Source organism: Micrasema longulum, unplaced genomic scaffold, assembly GCF_059751315.1.
Source record: "Micrasema longulum isolate JH-2025_06_02 unplaced genomic scaffold, ASM5975131v1 h1tg000503l, whole genome shotgun sequence".
NCBI classification, from domain to species: domain Eukaryota; kingdom Metazoa; phylum Arthropoda; class Insecta; order Trichoptera; family Brachycentridae; genus Micrasema; species Micrasema longulum.
The window spans coordinates 318,681-337,082 of NW_028277700.1; positions in this window are offsets into that span (position 1 = coordinate 318,681).

The window sequence follows — 18,402 nt, forward strand, 5'->3', positions numbered from 1 at the left end:
AATCCTTATATTATCTACCAATATAAATATTAACAGAGTTTTGCATGGTTCATTTGATTTTTTTATAAAAATTACAGACGAGCCATACTTAAATTAACAAATTTAGAATTACCAGTTACCAGTATCATCGCTTTCGTTAGATCATGGAATTAGATTTTTCAAAAAAGAATGGCCCGCACAGTCTTTATTTAAGAAGCTTTTCAGCAGATGGGAAATATGAGATTTGGAAGGAGGTTATGAAAATACACTACGACATCCAGACTAATTAAGAAAATATCGGAATCGATCCCGTGATGCCAGTTTCACAGTTGGTCGTTTAACCATCTACACCACGGTGCTTGTCTTATATTTGTCTGTTATTATTAAAATTTTGAATCTGTTGGTTTTTTCGCACATTATCATCGCCGTGCGTTTTTGTTTTTTCTTATCTTCAACCATCACTGATGGATAAAATGTAGGCCTGTTTTATTTTTTTCTAATTCTCTCTTTGTTGGGCTTTTTCTATCCACCAATAGCCTACAATGGAGACAATATTATCGGCTCACCTTTTCAGTGGGCATGGCAATAAAGGCGCACTTCATTTAAACACCAATCTGCAGAACTATTATCACTAATAAAATTTAGAATACCCAGAGATGCTATCCTGAATCACTCTCGTAGCACGAGAAAACAGTATTTTATTGCCGAAATTGCTTTTAGAAATAAATGTAGACAATGTGTAGTTTCAATAAGACGGTGCCATGTGTCATTTAGTCGGAGGAAATTGATCGCTGTATCAATGAAATTCAGCCACATTTATGCAAAACAGTCATCGAAAATGCCGAGAAAAGAGTGCGCATGTGCTAAGAAACGGAAGGCATTTATCTTATATGCTTTTTTACACATAACCCTATACAGTGATCATTATGAATTGCTTGAATTTTGGGACAACCATTAAAATTTAGTAAAACATTGTTGTGAAGAACCACCATTACACACAATATTTCACGTCCACCCTGCTTGAAATCGAACCAAAACCTCAAGTTTTATAAGCGAACGCGCCAATCACCTTATTGCGGGATGAATAATAATATAAAGATGATATGATTTACATAAAAATTTAAATAATTCAATATACCCAGTAAGAAAAAAATAAAAATATAAGTATTGCTATACTAGTTAACACACCTGTAAGCGAGTAGATAAGAAAATTATAAACAAATTATTTACATGCTTAAAAATTTGGAACTTGAAATTTTGCTACCACTTCGTTTTTTTGTGTTTTTTTATTTATTTTAATTATGTTATTTAAAAATTTCTTGTCATATTAGATTATAAAAGGGTTTTTCTACAAAATAAGGTTAGTTTTTTTAGTAGTACCCGAATTTTCTTTATAGCACCTCAACGAAATACTATAAAAAACATAAATCGTCACATGTGAATATTAAAATAATTGAATAAAAAAGTTATTTAGTCCACTTCTGTCTAGTTTGAATGATCATATCCATTTCACTTTACATTTCCCATCTTTAAAAGAACAACTTGAAAAAAAAAACTTGACTCATTAGTTCCAAATGAATCAATTGAAATAATCTAGTAATCAATATTGAAATAATATAGAATTCCGATAGAAACTTGTGTTACTTACAAACAAAGTTGTACATACATTTTTTTTTTAAATTTAACTTTGTTTAAAATCACAAATATGTAGTTAATATTTATCTATTATTTTAAAAGGAAAATCACAAAATTAGTAGGTCAAATATAAATTTTATTAAAATATTTATTCACATTTCTTAAAACCATACTTGTATGACGATGTTGTGAGAGTATTGAAACTGGTTATAAGTCAATCAAAATATGCGAAATTAAGTATCAAAGTGTCATTTATTAAAATATTAAAATTATTAGATACAATAAACTTCCAACAAGAAATTTCTGTTTCAGTTTTTTGCAAGTTCGCATGTTTTGACAATGGCAAAACATTATTTTATATGGATAAAACCTTTAATAGAGAGCTCGGCCATTTTAATGTATGTCAACCCACGTCTGAGGAGCTTATTCACCGCACGAAGGGTCACATTTAAGTATCCCTTTGTTAGCTGCGACCTTCCTCAGGTAAGTCTTCATAGAAAGATGGAGGATTTGTGAAGACGCCTCAGAATTGGCCCATCAGTTCATTATGAAAGGTGGACGAAAACGACGTCTCAAAAGATCGAAGGACTCCAAGGATAATAACACATTGTATTCGGATTTTATTACCATCAAAACGCCATTTGATAAAAAATGATGTGACGATACTCGAAGGATAGCCAATAAATTATAGAAATGATGATGTTGAAATAGAATTTTAAAAGGCTTTCACAATGTAGTTGTCAATAAAAATTTAGTACATTAGATATTTTTATAGTTGGTTTTAATATTAAGAACTTTATCTGGAAATATTTTAATTGCGTTTTAGTTAATATTTGAATTTAGTTTTTAATAACATTTAGAAAAAAATGCCAATTATGTAAAATGGTATTTTTTGGTGTTCGGAGGGACGAAAAATAGTCATGTGTGTTAAATAGAACCAGTACCCTAAACAAGTATTTTCGACTCGATAGCTGCTCTCAGGTTAAAATCCTGGAAAGATAATTGAGCGGAAAAAAATACACCTCTTAGCGTAGTGGTTGACTTCTTCGCCTACCATTCTTGAGAAATTGTGAAATATTGATTTAAAAGGTTGGTTATATTGCAATATTTCATTGTCCCTGGAATGACACCTGAAGCGTAAGATCAACCGCATTACCATCACCTAACGGATGATAGAAACACGCTACATTTGGTTATCAAAAACAGTGTCTTATGCATTACTGAGTATGTAAGTGAAATAATTTAGTCAGGTAAATCTCACCTGTATCAATAACGGTTTCAGCTCATTAGCATCATGAGAATAATAACAGATGAAATAATGGAATAAATATAGATATTTAAAAAAAAGATCGTGAATGGTGAGTGTTTTCAGAGTGTCAAGTGCACTTTGAATTTCAAAACATTATGTAACAATTAACAAAAATAACAAAAAACAAAAATAAATATATCCAACAACAAAAAATTCTTATTGAAATCTGCATGTTAATGTTATCGTGATCAAAAATATATATTTATTCAGATTAAAAATCGACATATTAAAGTTAGAACTTTTTTGAAATGGGTTTTTCATCATTGTTGCTCTTCATTATTCCTCATCATTATTCCTCTTAGGCACCTAATGGTGTATAGGACACTGCATTGATATGCCGACCACATCTCATCTTGAAATGTTTTGTGACATGATAGAAAGATGATTAGTTTCTTACGCTCCATGTAGCGGTCCATAACATTATAAAAATACGGTTTAAAGACAAACCAGCGAAGTTTCCAAATAGAAATTATACGTACTAAATTGTGTTACAACAAAAGGAAGTAAGTGTTCTGGTGTGAGCATCATTAAATAGTAAATTAAATAGTAATAGTGGGATCGTATCGCAGACAGAAAGAATCAGTCTCAATTTATTTTTAAATAAATTAAGGGGCTTGTTAAATATATTAACAGATGAAAAAAGCATTATAGTCAGAGCAAGAACGATTGAGGAAAGAGTGTTGTGCTATTGACTGGCAGATGGAATAAATACCTCTTTCTTGTCACGCGAAAGGGGACTAAGATTAATTTTGGAGAGAGGGTTAAAAGAGTCTACTTTATTATTTAATAATTTGTATAACTATTTACCAACTTTTGTGTTCGTAAATCAATTTTAATCATGATTTAAATAAATATACAGGAGTTGAAATTTAAAATACAAATAATAAATTCTTAAAAGTAATGAATATGGAAATATTTTACATTAGGAAAGCTTTAAAAAATAATATTTATTTTATCAATAATCAAACAACCTTTCAATATAGTCCTTTATACGATGTTCCACTGTAATAGTCACCCTATTAAACCTATTAAGCTAACCCCCTTCCTCCATCTTCTCTACCTTTTTTTAACTATTTCTCAAACAAAATATATTCTTTTCATAATTAAAACAGTGCATGTTTGTCCTAATCAGTGCATAAGCTTATTGGTTGGCTTGCATGTTGGTTTAATTGGTGGGCTGACAAAGAGACGGGTACGTCTCGAAACCGGTAGACATAGAAAAGTCTGTAAGTGATTATATACAAATATTTAATAACATTTAATAATTATAATGTTCATAGGATGATAATTGTTCAATTGTTATGTTTGTCTATGGTTATGTCAAATGTAATCTGCCACACCCAGTAATGCTCATGCGTTAAGCGCTCTTTGTTTTTACAAATTAATATTTGAAAGATGTCATTTTTTACTCTTTTCTGTAGTGATGTTCAGTTTACTTTGGTACTCTAGCGTAATCGTCAGTCTGGGTAGGTCGAGCATTTTCTTTGAATTTTTTCTTGAAAGCTGTTTATAATTCATTTGTATCTTTATGTGGTACGTACTTAGAGTATATACTCTAAGGGTACGTAGGAGTATTACGAAACTAAATAAAAACATACGTGAAGCCTAGTCGTTCCCTAATAGGATTTACTTTGTACCATTTTATAAATAATTTTAGCTTGTGTCAAAAAACTACGAAATACACTTAAAACCACAAAAAAAATATGTATTTGGCACTTTAAAAACGAAAACGACTTAACTAAAAAAAAAACGAAAATTAATTAAGATCATGAAACGACTTCAGTGAACATTATCCATCTTTTCGAATTTAAAAAAAATGTAACATTCAGGTGGGAATAGGACAAAACCGTTACCTCGGTCTCTTTCTTACTATGAACATTTAGGTTCCGTGTCGGTACGAAAGCGACGCTTTGAGTGTTGTGTTTGTATTGTTGTGTGAAGGACGCAACGCAGACAAACAAATAGTAACCGAAAGTCGGTTGAGTCGATTTTATTCCGATACAAATGGTAACTTTACTTTTTTTTTAATACTAAAACGACCAATTTAGCTTTGTGATTGTTTCGTTTTGACTTACCGATAATCTAAGTGACTTATTTAAGTTTATGTCATTTCGTGAATAAATAAAAATATGTGTTTGGTGAACTGATCAGACATAATAAAAATAATGTCATTTTCGTATTAATCAAAGTGCATTTGTTTGTTGGTTCCTTTTCAATCTAAAAATGACTCATAAAATAAATGTCTCGTTAAAACTTATAATAATTTATTTTTATTACATTTTTTTCATAAATTTAAAGCTAAATGCTGTCAATATAATTTTTAACACAAAATTTGGTGCTTATTTAAAAAAATATGAAACAATCAACGAAAGAATACGAAAGTGTCACATTTTATATTCTTCTTTTGAAGTTTCCCAAAAAATGTTTTTTTTAATTGAGTCGTTTTTGTCCTAAAGGAGCGATATAGCAACAAGGCACAATTGAAAATCTTTAAATTTTGTGAAATAAACATTGTTTTATAAAAAAAATGCTTAATAGAGCTTTGCCGAAAAGATTTTGTTGAATTACTATAAAAATTTAAAAAATCTCGTGAACCCTTTTACGTGGGTATAATTCAATTGTCAAAAATACAGTTCATTATCTTAAAAAAAAAGATAATTAACTAAGTTTATTGAAAGGTTACTGAAAAAAATGCAATTTTAAACCAGTTAACGGCGATTAGTCACAAACATTTCTCAGTTATTACGTTAGTATAAAATTATAAAGATATCTTTTTGCAGATTGTAACTTGCGTTATACATTGAACATCATTAAATTTTTTGAAACTTTGAGTTCTCTTTTAGACTTGCAAACGAACAAAACAATTCCAAAGTGTGTTCACAAGAAATCAACATGTCATTGTTATGTGACGTTAATTTGAGCTCCAGTCGGGCGGTGCAATCCAAATGCTAGGCCAATTATTTGGAAACACAGACAACATTACTCCGCCTCGTCACGGGGCAATTAGGCAGACTGTATTCAAGCGAAACTTACAGAACATTCGCCGGCGACAAATAGATTACTTTTTATGTTATACTTTCAAAACGAAACATCAAGAATACTATGTATCATGTTTTATGGACATTTATGTAAAGAAACCAATAGATTTTATAACCACGTTTTAAATTTTTTGAAATTCGTAAGGTAAGGAAGTAGACTCGAGAGTGGCTCGATGATTTGGGAGCCACATGAACTGAAGTACTCTCTAATGAAAGAGAAAATCCAAAAAAAGTTTCTGAGATATCTCTAAATAAGAGAGTGCGGGTATTATCATTGGCTCTACCCGACCGAGTTTCTCCAGGGAATGCTTAGCTACAACAGTTTAGAGATTAGAAGGAATGTGTATTTGGCTACACATTTTTATCGATTGTTGCGCGGTATGGTCGATAATTCTGAGATTATGATAAGCATTGGTTTGAATGTTCCTGATAATTACCTAAGACAGCGACAGCATAGATTGTTTCATATTCCAATATAAAGGACCATCCTACCTATGGTTATGCCTGATGGAAGGGCTACCGCTATGCTGAACAACATCGCTCTGGATATTGATCTGTTCCATATATCCGAAGGGGTTTTCCGGAGCAGGATTCTCCTACTACTTAGATATAAGTCTCTTTCATGTATTTTTTTTATTTTTAAAATATGTACGTATTATGTATATGAATTGAATTAATTTAATATTAATGATGTATTTACTTATATTTATATACAAGTTATTTAAATATAACCTAAAAACCAATTAGCGCTTTCACCCTCTTATGGGCATCTTCAGATTGGTCAATCAGACTATCAGTATTAACATAATTAAAATGATGTTATGTTTTACATACCCAAAAGCAGTACAAATACAAGTTAGAATTAACCCAATAATATGGCAATTTCATTGCTGATGATGGCTGCTGCGGATAAAATGGATCTGTTTTTACATACATATCGGCAGTTAAGCAGCTATTTGCTTTGTATTTATTAACTTCTCATTTATATTTACAGTCTGCACAGTTTGAAAGTAATGCAAACTGCAATTTGTCAAATAAATAAATAATAACATTACAAAAAAAAAATATTAACCAGATGCGGTTATAATTCACGATTCAGTTAGGGGTTATCTGGCCACTGAAGAAAACCTAAGTAGGCACTTCACATACAAGGGTTTAAAAATCAATATTGCTTAAATCCGTGTATTTTGTAACAATTCATGCCTTGATGGTCAAAATCCCCTGACCCTTTCAAATCAAGTCATCAAAGGGGTCGAGAGTTTCAAATACCTGGGAGTATAATATATTACGGAAAATGACAGCTTTCAAAAAGAACTGCGAGTGCGGCTAGGAATAGCAGGCGACACATTCAACAGTATGAAGGCTGAATTTGATGTTTACTCTGTGAAAACCAAATGCCGCCTTTATAACGCCTGCACAACTCCTATTCATCATATGGATGCGAATCGTCGCACCTCACTTGGGCTCAAAACACCAAAATACTGAGTATTGAGAATAGGTGTCTCAGAAGAACCTTGGGTATGCGGTGATTTGACTTTGTGCGGAATGAATTAAAAAGAGAACGTACCCAGCAAATTCAAGTGACAACTAGCATCAAATGAAGGAGGTACAGTTGGCTTGGCCATGTACTGCGGATGGCATCATGTTCTCGACGCTCTGGAAGTCCAATGCTGACTGTTTGTCGGCCGTTCATGTCAGAACTGCAGGACGCGAACCGGACTTAGGAGGATGCAAAGGAGCTGGCAGCCAACAGAGATGCCTGGAGGATCTTTGTGGACACCAAATGCTCCAACTAGGGAGCGGAGATTGATCGATTTTAAGAAAAAATCTTAGGTAGACTGTCTTTTAAATAAGAATGCGGACGCTAATAGGGTAACAATGGTGTAAAAATAGTACATATATTTTATCACATTTATCATGACATTCTTTGAAATAAAAATTTGCTTATACCAAGATGAAAAAAACAAGAAAAAAAATAGTTTCGAAGTTTGTGAAATGCGCTTAATATAAAATTGCACACGACCTTAGTAAGAATCAGTCAATTATTCTTGAGGCTGCATGTATTAAAAATAAAACAATTTCTTTACTACATGACGAAAGTTATGTAAACTGAACGTTATTTTGCAAAAAGTATCCAACTAGAAAACGACGTGTTTTGTTTTAGTAAAAAAAAACTTTTTAACACAACCTCGTATTTAATTTGTGTGAATTTAATTAAATATTTTGAATATTAACACAAATACAATAATTGTATCGTCAAACCTTGCACAATATCTTGTACCATTTTCTGACTCATGTAATACGAGGTTAAGAACCAGTTCTGTTGTTGAATGGTAAATTGGAACGGATTTATAGGTGGGACCTATTTTGCAAACTCGACCCACGCTAAAGATTTGTTTTAAAAAGCGAATGCTGCTATTAACATTTATTTATTTATTAAGTCTTAAAATAGGACAAACCTCATGCATGAATGTCCTTATATTAATTTATATCTTATTATTATAAAATTATATATATTTATAATTTACGTATATGTACACTTGAACGCTTGATAAAAAATATTGCAGAGAACAAAACATTTTAAACAAATTCACGAACAAAGTTCCAAGAAAAATTCTGAGAAAAAAAAAAGATTCACAAGGGTAAAGTTTATGTTTAATTACTTATTTAAGTACTTACTTGTTGTAAACAAAGAAAAACCCTTCAATGCAATGATTTTTTTAAATTAAAAAAAAGCTTCTTCGAAGAGAATACGATTACTTTTTAAGAGCTAACTTATCTGCTACATACATGTTTTTTGTCTACACACATAATTTTGGAAAACCCACTAAAAAAAGCTTCTTCAAAGCAAATACAATTACTTTTTAAGAGTTTACTTATCTACTACACACATGTTTTTTTTAACTTACAGCAAAGATGGAGAACATTTTAGAAAAGGGTATATTGATGTCCTGACGTTTGTAGTGCTTAGGACTTGTCGCTAGTTGATTTGAGCGGCCATTTGTGGCTAATGTGGGAAGAGGTAACGCAATTTGTAACTATCACTTAATAAATATAATTGTCTATGTTAGAACATCCATTTTCATTCAATTCTTTCATGGGTGTAAAATGGTCACTCAAATCAGCCAATCACAGGTCCCTAGCACTTAAAATATAAATTTATTTATTTTTTTACAACTATGCAAGATAAGGTTAGTCTAAATTAAAAATAGCGTAATCTGCCGGTCTTTAAGTAATTCTATTTTAGTTACATAAAACTTCAAGGGATAATTTTTAATAAAAATACCTTTTAAAATTATTGTTTTTATCTAATTTATGTTTTTTTTGTTTTTTATTATTGCACAATTAAAAAGAAAATGTTTTAAAAATGATTTACTCATTTTGCTTGCGTTTTACCCGACTACAGCTTTTAGCCATTTAACTAGTGTTTTTAATTCTGCATTTATTTTCCTTAGTGCTGAATTATATTCGTGATCAGATACATAAACTAACGTATTGTGTACAAATATTTAAATTTGGCGGTCAGACAATGTCAATGTCATATCATTAATTTAAAAAATGTGTGTTCAGAAAATGATTAAGAGTAAATTCTCATTAAATAGTGGTATTTTGAAGGTTAGATGTGTTTCGCATAACGGAATTAAATTTAAGACCCGTTTCCACAGCGCGGATGCTGTCAGTTAAGTAGCGCTCTATAACCATATTGGTACATATTCCATTTCACTTGTCCACTGCGGTCTACCACACGTGGGTTAGGCGTTCATGTTGACATTTCGGGGTAGGATCTGTTAGATATTGTAGCTCGCTAAGAAGATTATCGTATTCGAATAAGGGTTGACGGTTGACCTTGCCTGGGGTTCTGTAAACGACCGATGAAACGAAAACAAAAAAGCGTAGGACCAAAAAGGCTAAGGATAATGTACTTATAATTTGATTGATGAGCTTATTGGATCACTTGTGTACTTTTTTTATTGTTTGTCACAAAGCTTAAAAGGATTGTGACTAAGAATTTTAATCGGGTCACGGTCCTGTAGCTAGTGTCTTGGACTCACAGATTAAAGGTCTGTGGTTCAAATCCTACTCTACCCTAACTTAAAACCCATTTTATAATGGTTAATTATTTACAACTCGCTGAAAATGGCCCTCAAAATGATATATTTGGGTTAATCGAAAAAAGCGTAAAAGCGTTATTAAAAAAAATAAAGGATCATACTATTAGCAGGGTTGTGGTTTTGTGGTAGTGTTGTTGACTCACAGATAAAAGGTCAGTAGTTAGAATGCAACTATATTGCAACTTGATTTTATTATAAAAATAGTATTTAGGAGATCAATGCACTTTAGCACTTACAAAACATTTTGAAGAATCACTCAAATTTAGCACCTTACAAAAGTATTACATAAGGTAGAATATCAAATATGATGTAATAAAACACCTAATAAGTGTAATAAAATAACTCTACAAAAAATATAATATAAATGAAACGTTTATCTTACCAAATTAAAAAATATTAATTATAAATTAGGGGTAACTTATTAGGCGCCATTTTTGTTGAAAAATCAATCAAAAAATGACTTAGAAGAGTTTTTCATTTTAAAAGAATGGTATACAATCTAGATTACCAAAAAAACTTATGAATGTATGTCGTATTAAACAAAAACAAATTCCATGCAGATTTATAAAATATGATTATTAATAATATTAATGTTAAATGAGTAAGTATACTGCCGTCATAAGAAAGAAGGATGTTTCTACATAAAACAAAAAACGGAGAAAATAAATATTTTGTAACTCGGAGATTGAAAAATTCGCGGGTTGAAAAATACTACAAAAATTAAGTATATTAATATGCTACAGTATGTATTATAGTTTGCCCTAACGGAATAAATATATTAATTCTAAAAAATTAAACGTTATATATTTAAAAATTAACATTTTCATCTTCTTTTTAGTAAAAAAAATACAAGAAAATATGTTATACTTCAATGAAAAGACGTTTCTAGCTAGACACGCCATTTTTATTTAGAAAATCCAGTCAGTCTGCAAACATTTGGATAAACTCAAAACATTGCTGAAAGAATAATAAATTGAATATTGACAATATCTATCGATAATTATATAAAACTCATATATATAGTGAAATTGAAACAAATTACCCATAAAAGTAATAAAAATGTCTATAAGTGAATAAAAATTAAAGAAAAAAAATCGGAAATCATTATTAGTTATTTTGTTTTTTTTATTTATTCATATATTGATTCATATTATGCATTAGTAAAGAAACGTTTAATTAACTCTATGAGGCCAAAAGCCCCGTGTAATTAATGTATGTATAATGTATAAATTACAGGTAAATAAATACATTTTAAAATTGTAATTGGTCGGTAAACGGAGTATGTATTATCGGAAGCAGAGCAAAGATTCAAAAGAAAATTGTAGTTAATATCATACATAAATAAATTAATAAATCTTATCATCGGATGAAAATTGATATTTTTTTGCAAGGTTAACATTTTACAATTAGGAAAATTTCTTTGATAAATATCTTTAGGCTGTAAAAACACTTTTAATAGTAAAATGAGATTATAATCTTATCTGGCATAATAAGAAACTAAAAGTCAACTGTTTATTTCACTTGAAATTTTTATGCTTTAGTAGTAAAAAATGTAATATTATTCGTGCAGACAAAATGCGATCTATATCGGGTTCACTCGAATGAATTAGAAAAAACGTCAAATATTAGTGTCATAAATTAGAAATAAATAGGGGAGATTTATGACAAGATAATATCAGTTAATTAAGTGCATTGTTGATAGACTTTTTAAGTATGATATTATTTTTTTATTAGATGCCAGTAAATATATTTTTTTTATTAGGTTGTAGACTATACTAGATTATAAGGTGACTTTGAGATGGTAAAATTATTATAAACTAGCAGGCAACAGACCATTGCACCTGCATGGGCACTTGAGTAAAAAAGGTCAATAAGTATCGCAAGTAATTTTTAGGACTTAAGAAATTTTAGATAAATGGTTTTGTATTAACATTAATTCTTAACGGCGCGGCGTCAAAATACAATGTAAATTAATGCCCTGGATCAGCAGATAAGAATTAAAACGGGAAGATAGTTACTGGAAGAAATCAAACAAAAAAGGAACGTTTGCATTATTTATGTGCGACAATGGGCCCGACTGGCCTCTGATAAAAATGATAATTATATTTATGACTTTACAAAAAAGAATTTCTTTATTCATACATATGGAAATAATTAAAATAATAGGGTTAAATAAGGTATATATAAATTTAACACTTAAGTATTCATAATATCCAGAGAATAATATGTTAAAAAAGAAAAAGAATCTTGTAAAGAAAAACTCCCTCAGAGACGTGAAAAGTGTCAGTGTCCAAAGTAATATTGTTCAACATAGAGATAGCCCTTCCAACAGGCATAACCATTGGCAGGGTGATCCTGTATATTGGAATGTGAAACAGTCTATGCTGACGCTGTCTAAGGAACATAAAAGCTAATGCTCCGCATCATTTCAGGGTTGTCAATAATACCGCGCAACAATCGAAACAAGTGCGAAGTTAAATACAGATTTCTTTTGGTCTTCAAACTGCTGAAACCAAGCATACCCTGGAGGAACTCAGCGGAATAAAGCCATAGATAATATCCGCACTTCCTCATCTAGAGAAACTGAAGAAATTTCTTCTGAACCCTCTCCACCATAAGAGAGTACTTCAACTCACACAGAATGAAGACTACTGTTCTGTTCTGTTCGTATAATACAACTAAAATCCTTAACATGCGTTTTTTACAAATATCTTTTTTTGGAAAAAAATATTCTAAGGAAAATCAAGCAGACACAAGTTCGCCTTATAGTAAGTGAATGATGCCTTTGCCAATTGAGATCCCGGGTTCAATTCCTTTCATTTTCAAAGTTTAAATATCTATTTTTAACGTTTTTCACAGCAATGTCCCTGGACTGGCACCTTGTGTGTAACACCGACGACCTTTATGTAATTTACGATTGAAATACGTCACATTATAAGTTTACTTATTCGGTGTCCTATGCAGCACTTTGTGCGGAAAGAAAAATAAACATGATAATGATAACATTACACATTAGACATAGGACGAAAACTTATGTCAAAAGAACATTTTATATTAGTTTACAGTTGGCTTGTGAAATTTAGTTTGTAAAACCTCGTTGATATGAGTTGTATTTGAATTAATTAATTACCAACCACCCTTGTCATTCTAGACGCTAGCCAAGCACTACCGCCAAAGCTGTCAAGTTCTCACCCCTACAGGAAGGGGTGGTTATCTGAATGATGGAGGTTACATAAAGGGTATTTAGTGTCATGATTGAAAGTTGGGTCACAAAAAAGAGCATTATTTCTAACGCTAGCTTTACACTCTCCAACATGTAAATAGTTATATTTGTCATTACCATAACAATTTTTTGCTCTGGTATCCCAGAAACCACAATTTTGAGAGTGAAATATTTAAACTTGAGATAAATGCTTCGATTCAATTGCTACTTTTGGATTAGCTCCATTGTGGTACACAAACAGTATTCTGCTTTTGCGTCTTGTTTGCCATCAAAGATGTAAAAGTTTGGGTTGACATGAAATTTTACGTGAGGGTCATAGTTATTGATCGATAACACACACACGTGTGATTTCATGATTTCACCTGAAATATAGAGCAATAAAAAGCAAGTCATAATTTTACATTGAATTCAATTTTTAAAAAAATGCAAGATCAACAGTATTGCACACAAGACATCCGTTCACATGAGAGCTAAGTTCCGGAGAACATTAATCTCTTCTTCTATGGAGACATAAAAAACAAAGGAACGTGGCCTATAAAGAGACCACAGGGCGTGGTAATGCTAGACAGCCCAATCAGTCAGCCCAACGTGTCAGCCCAGAGTCAGCTACGTCAGCTCAACGAAGTCACTCCGTCCCAGCATTTAGTCTTAGTAAAATCAGTTCAGCTTGACATTGTCATTACTCTTGTGTTTCGTAAAAGTTATTTAACAGCTGAATCCTAAAATTATTTTTAAAAGTATTTATAAATACGAAATTTTAGTATATCTTATGTATGAGTCTGACTTTACATCTAAAAAAATGAAAACCGATTTAAAAAAGGTATCTCAAAAACAGAAATTCAATCATTATTCTCATAATTAGTTATCAGTAGTTATTCAATTCGATTGTTCGGGCCGCTGCTTTATGTCGATACAAAAAATATATAAAAGTCTGACCGAGATGAAAGACATGACGTCATGAAAGGGTATCTAGCAACTAGATCTACAACAGGGGTTCACAACCCTCAAAAAAAATATGAGCTCAAACCAAATCGAGCAAAAATGAAACGTTATAAATTAAATTATTTAAAGAGACCGATAGCTTAACAGAGGCGAAGGAAATAACATTGATAGATATCTCAATCGAAATGAAGAAATAATTGTGAAATGTGGAAAACAAGGTTTTTTGCTTTCCACATTGCGCATTGTTTACCAATTAGCCAAATATCTGTGATTTTTACATCTTCACAATTTTGAGAAGTTGTTTTATCTAGTCAAAGTAGGTCTGCTTTCACATTATTTTATACTTTGTCATAGGCTACATATTTTTACTCTTTGGTGAAGTTCAGTATTCAGATAGTGATGTTTCAATGGGGCGGGGCGGGGCGTCTGCCATAAGTGGGTAGAATTTTTCACAATCGAGCAACTACTACCGTGAAAGTGGATAAAAAATTAAACCAGTAAATGGGTATTAAAATGGTTCATTCTTTACTAGAACGAAGATATAGCCCATGTAGTGATAGAAGTTGGAATAGCTTCTCAAATAAAGAGGCAAAGTGGAATTATTTAAATGTTGTAAAGATGTTATAGAATGTAAACGTTTTTTATATGCCCGATACTAAACCAAGTATGTATGATACTAGTATGTCAAATTAATTTACAAAGAAACAAAAGAATACAAATAAATAAAAGTTTATCGGGGGAAAAACTATTTTATTTTACGTAATCGTAAAATTAGTTATGTAGGACAATTGATTTTTACACTTTAAGATGAGCAGACGCAAATATCAGGGTTGTAAAACCCTGACTAACTCTGATCTAAAACTACCATGAAAACTATTCACACCTTTCTTAAGAAACTTGAGAATGAGAAAAACAACGTAATGTAATATTCTCAGTAGGCACTAAGTCAATAAGAAAACACGTTAGCAATACAAAGTATCTGGCTGATAGGCTCTATATTTATTTTTTCTATCAACAAAAGAAATTCTGTTAGAACATTATATTGTGCTATAACTAATCAATTATGTCCGCCTTCATAGAAATGAACAAGAAAATAAAATCTTCAAACACAAAGACCGTTGTACAAAAAAGTTAGTAATGTAATGTAATCTTTCTTTCATCGAATGATTACAAGCGCCGTATCAAAATATTATCCGAATTTAAAGTGTTTGAAAATAAGATATATTAGTCGAATCATTTTTTTTTTTATTTTGAGATTTGAAGAAATCCTGATATTCTAAATTTTCTATTGCTGTTTAAATAAAAACAATATAACAGAAATCAAATTATTGTCTTGTTCCAGCTCCGTTAACAGCCTCGACCGAACGGGATATCGGTGGGACGATACGAATATTTGGCGGCAGTTCACACGTGAGCGCTGCGAAAATCAATACACGACGGCATTTTTTACAAGCGAGTTCACAAATCATACTATTTATTTTATACCAAGGTGCATTGGAGTTGTTGATAAACGAATTTAATAACAAAAAAAAATCTGCCTCTGTTCTTGGCAGATAAAAACATGCGGGAGCGACACGTTCACGTCAAGTAAATAGCCAATGTCGCAAGGTCCTGTCGGTGCGCGTTTACATGCGGATGATGGGGGGGGGTAACAATTGTTCCGCGGAGATAGCCTGCTCGTCTATCTTGGTGGCGATTAGAGTGGGGCCGATGATGTATGAAGTTTTTTTTTTTTTAGAAATAAAAGGGGTCTAAAAAGTTGTCTTTTGGATCGCATTGAACGTAAAAGTTATTTTAAAAATATTCCATACTACTTTTGGCCCTCAACAGAAGTTTGAAGTTTATAACTGTCTGAACATTTTTTAATTATCTATATTAATAAAATAATTTTATTGTTCGTAAGGATATAACTTAATCACATTACAAATTCGAACACGTTTTAAAACTACCGAAATGCAAAAAATTTACACTCCGCTGAACTGATTCCGTTGAGCGCCTGACTAAAATTGACGAAAACAATGGCACATTAAAACAATGCTACCCATTTATTACAAAACAAAGTGCAACTCACGCCCTTGGATGCTTATATAATTAGACTTATTTTCTTACTTAAATACAAAATGACAGCTGGTTTAGGGAAAAAAAATGACTTTTTCGAAAACTTCAAGCTCTGGTTGAGGGCCAAAAGTAGTATTAAATATTTTTTTAAATATTTTTTTAAATAATTTTTTAAATATTTTTTGCATCCCGAGTAATCCAAAAGGCAGCTTTTTACACCCCTTTCATTTCAAAATTCGGAAAAAAAAAATATCGGCCCACCCTAGTGGTGATGTCTCAGGACAACTTTTGGTCCTACAGATTGCTGTTCACACATGGACAATAATCGAGTCCTGGGACAAAACAATAATCTATTGTGCACGTGTAAACTGCTTTTTAGGGAATCGATAAAATAATAATGCTTCTAATAAATCCGTTATATACATATTTCATATCAACTCCCCTAAGAATTTACTCCTGTAGCTTAGGCATGGTAGGCAAACACGCCAACCACTAAACTACGTGGCGGACCTATCTCCGCGGACCTATCTCCGCGGACCAATCTACCTAAGTGTATCAATCAAATCGAAAGCACTTGTCGAGAATTATGGTTTTATTTTTTGTAAATTATTTTTTTTTAATGAAACATCAAGGTTCTTACGATTTACACAGATTTATTTTTGGTGGTCATTTTCAACGAATTGCAAATAACTCACAATTAAACAATGGGAATCAAGTTGCGGTAAAGCGGAGTGCGAACCTTGGACCTTTGATCCGTGAGTCCACGATACTAGCCACCGGACCACAAGTCGATTAAAATTCAAAGATTCGTTTCACACAAAAAACTGTATTTCTTATCCACCCGGACAGAAAAAATGCAAAATATAAGTGTGATATTGACACTTTCTGTTCAACAATGTACGAGTTCATTCTAATAAAAAAACGTTTAAACGGCTGTCTGTGGTAGGGTATTAACCATTTAAAGCTTAAAATTTCTAGGCTAGAGTGGAATAGAATAATTGATGTACAGACTTTTATTAAACTTAGACTAGAATATTCAGAACTTTACGAGTATTTACACAATCCTTATTTTCTTTTCAATCACCAACGAAAAATTAAATGTTTAATGATAAGTGAAGATGAAATCTTATGTTTACTGGCTCAAAAGGATAAAATCAGGTTTTTTTTTTGCAAAAAAATAAAGAAAAAAATTACGTCACGCGTTACGAATCTGACCGACCGTTCAAACAAATTCATACGAATTTGTATAGCCTACGCGTTGTTTTTGTTGTAATCGGTTGTTTTACACTGTTTTTACTAATTAACGCGCATAAAATGTTTTTAATTATAAGATACATGTACTGTTTAGTTCCGATGTGCACAAACACTACGATGAAGACGCCAAATAACGCTTTTTTGGCCATTCCAAGTACCTATTGAAAAAATGCGGAAAAAATGGTTGAACGCATTTGAACGTTATGAAACGAGATTTTAAAAGAAAACAAGCCACGTTACTTCTTTCCGCAGGTCTTGTTCAGTACAAAACACTAGATTTTATGATGTAGACTGTAGACTATAAAAAAATACTATCCCTAGGTACTGAAATTAGCACTTATTTAGCTTGACAGGTACTACAATACTAAAATAGTTTATTCTTTGAACGTTATTGTTTATATTTGTTTTATATTTCTGCACTTATGTTACTAAGTTTAATTTGTAGAACTGTTGGTTTTCCAAATAAATAATAAATAAAATTGCTGTATGAAAACCTACCTTATTTATTAGAAACATTTATTGCATTTACAAAATGGCAACTGACCTTGAAATGCTGGACACTTTTCACACTTGCAGGAATTTATTATTTCCTAGACTTCATCGCAAATCAACGTTACCTAATACGCTTTGGTTCTAACTTTACGTTCTGGGGTGACTCGACCTTTTACCTTTCAAATATCACCCGTCCGTTTAACTTGAATGTAGCCTATGGCATTGTCTCCGTAATTTTCCCTAGCTGATATATTAATAAGTAAATCATATTTAATAAAAAAAAGGCATGCCCACGCTTTTGAGCAACAGAGATGTTTAGAAGCAATGGTATTTTATGGGTTATGTTGTGTCAAAGTCACG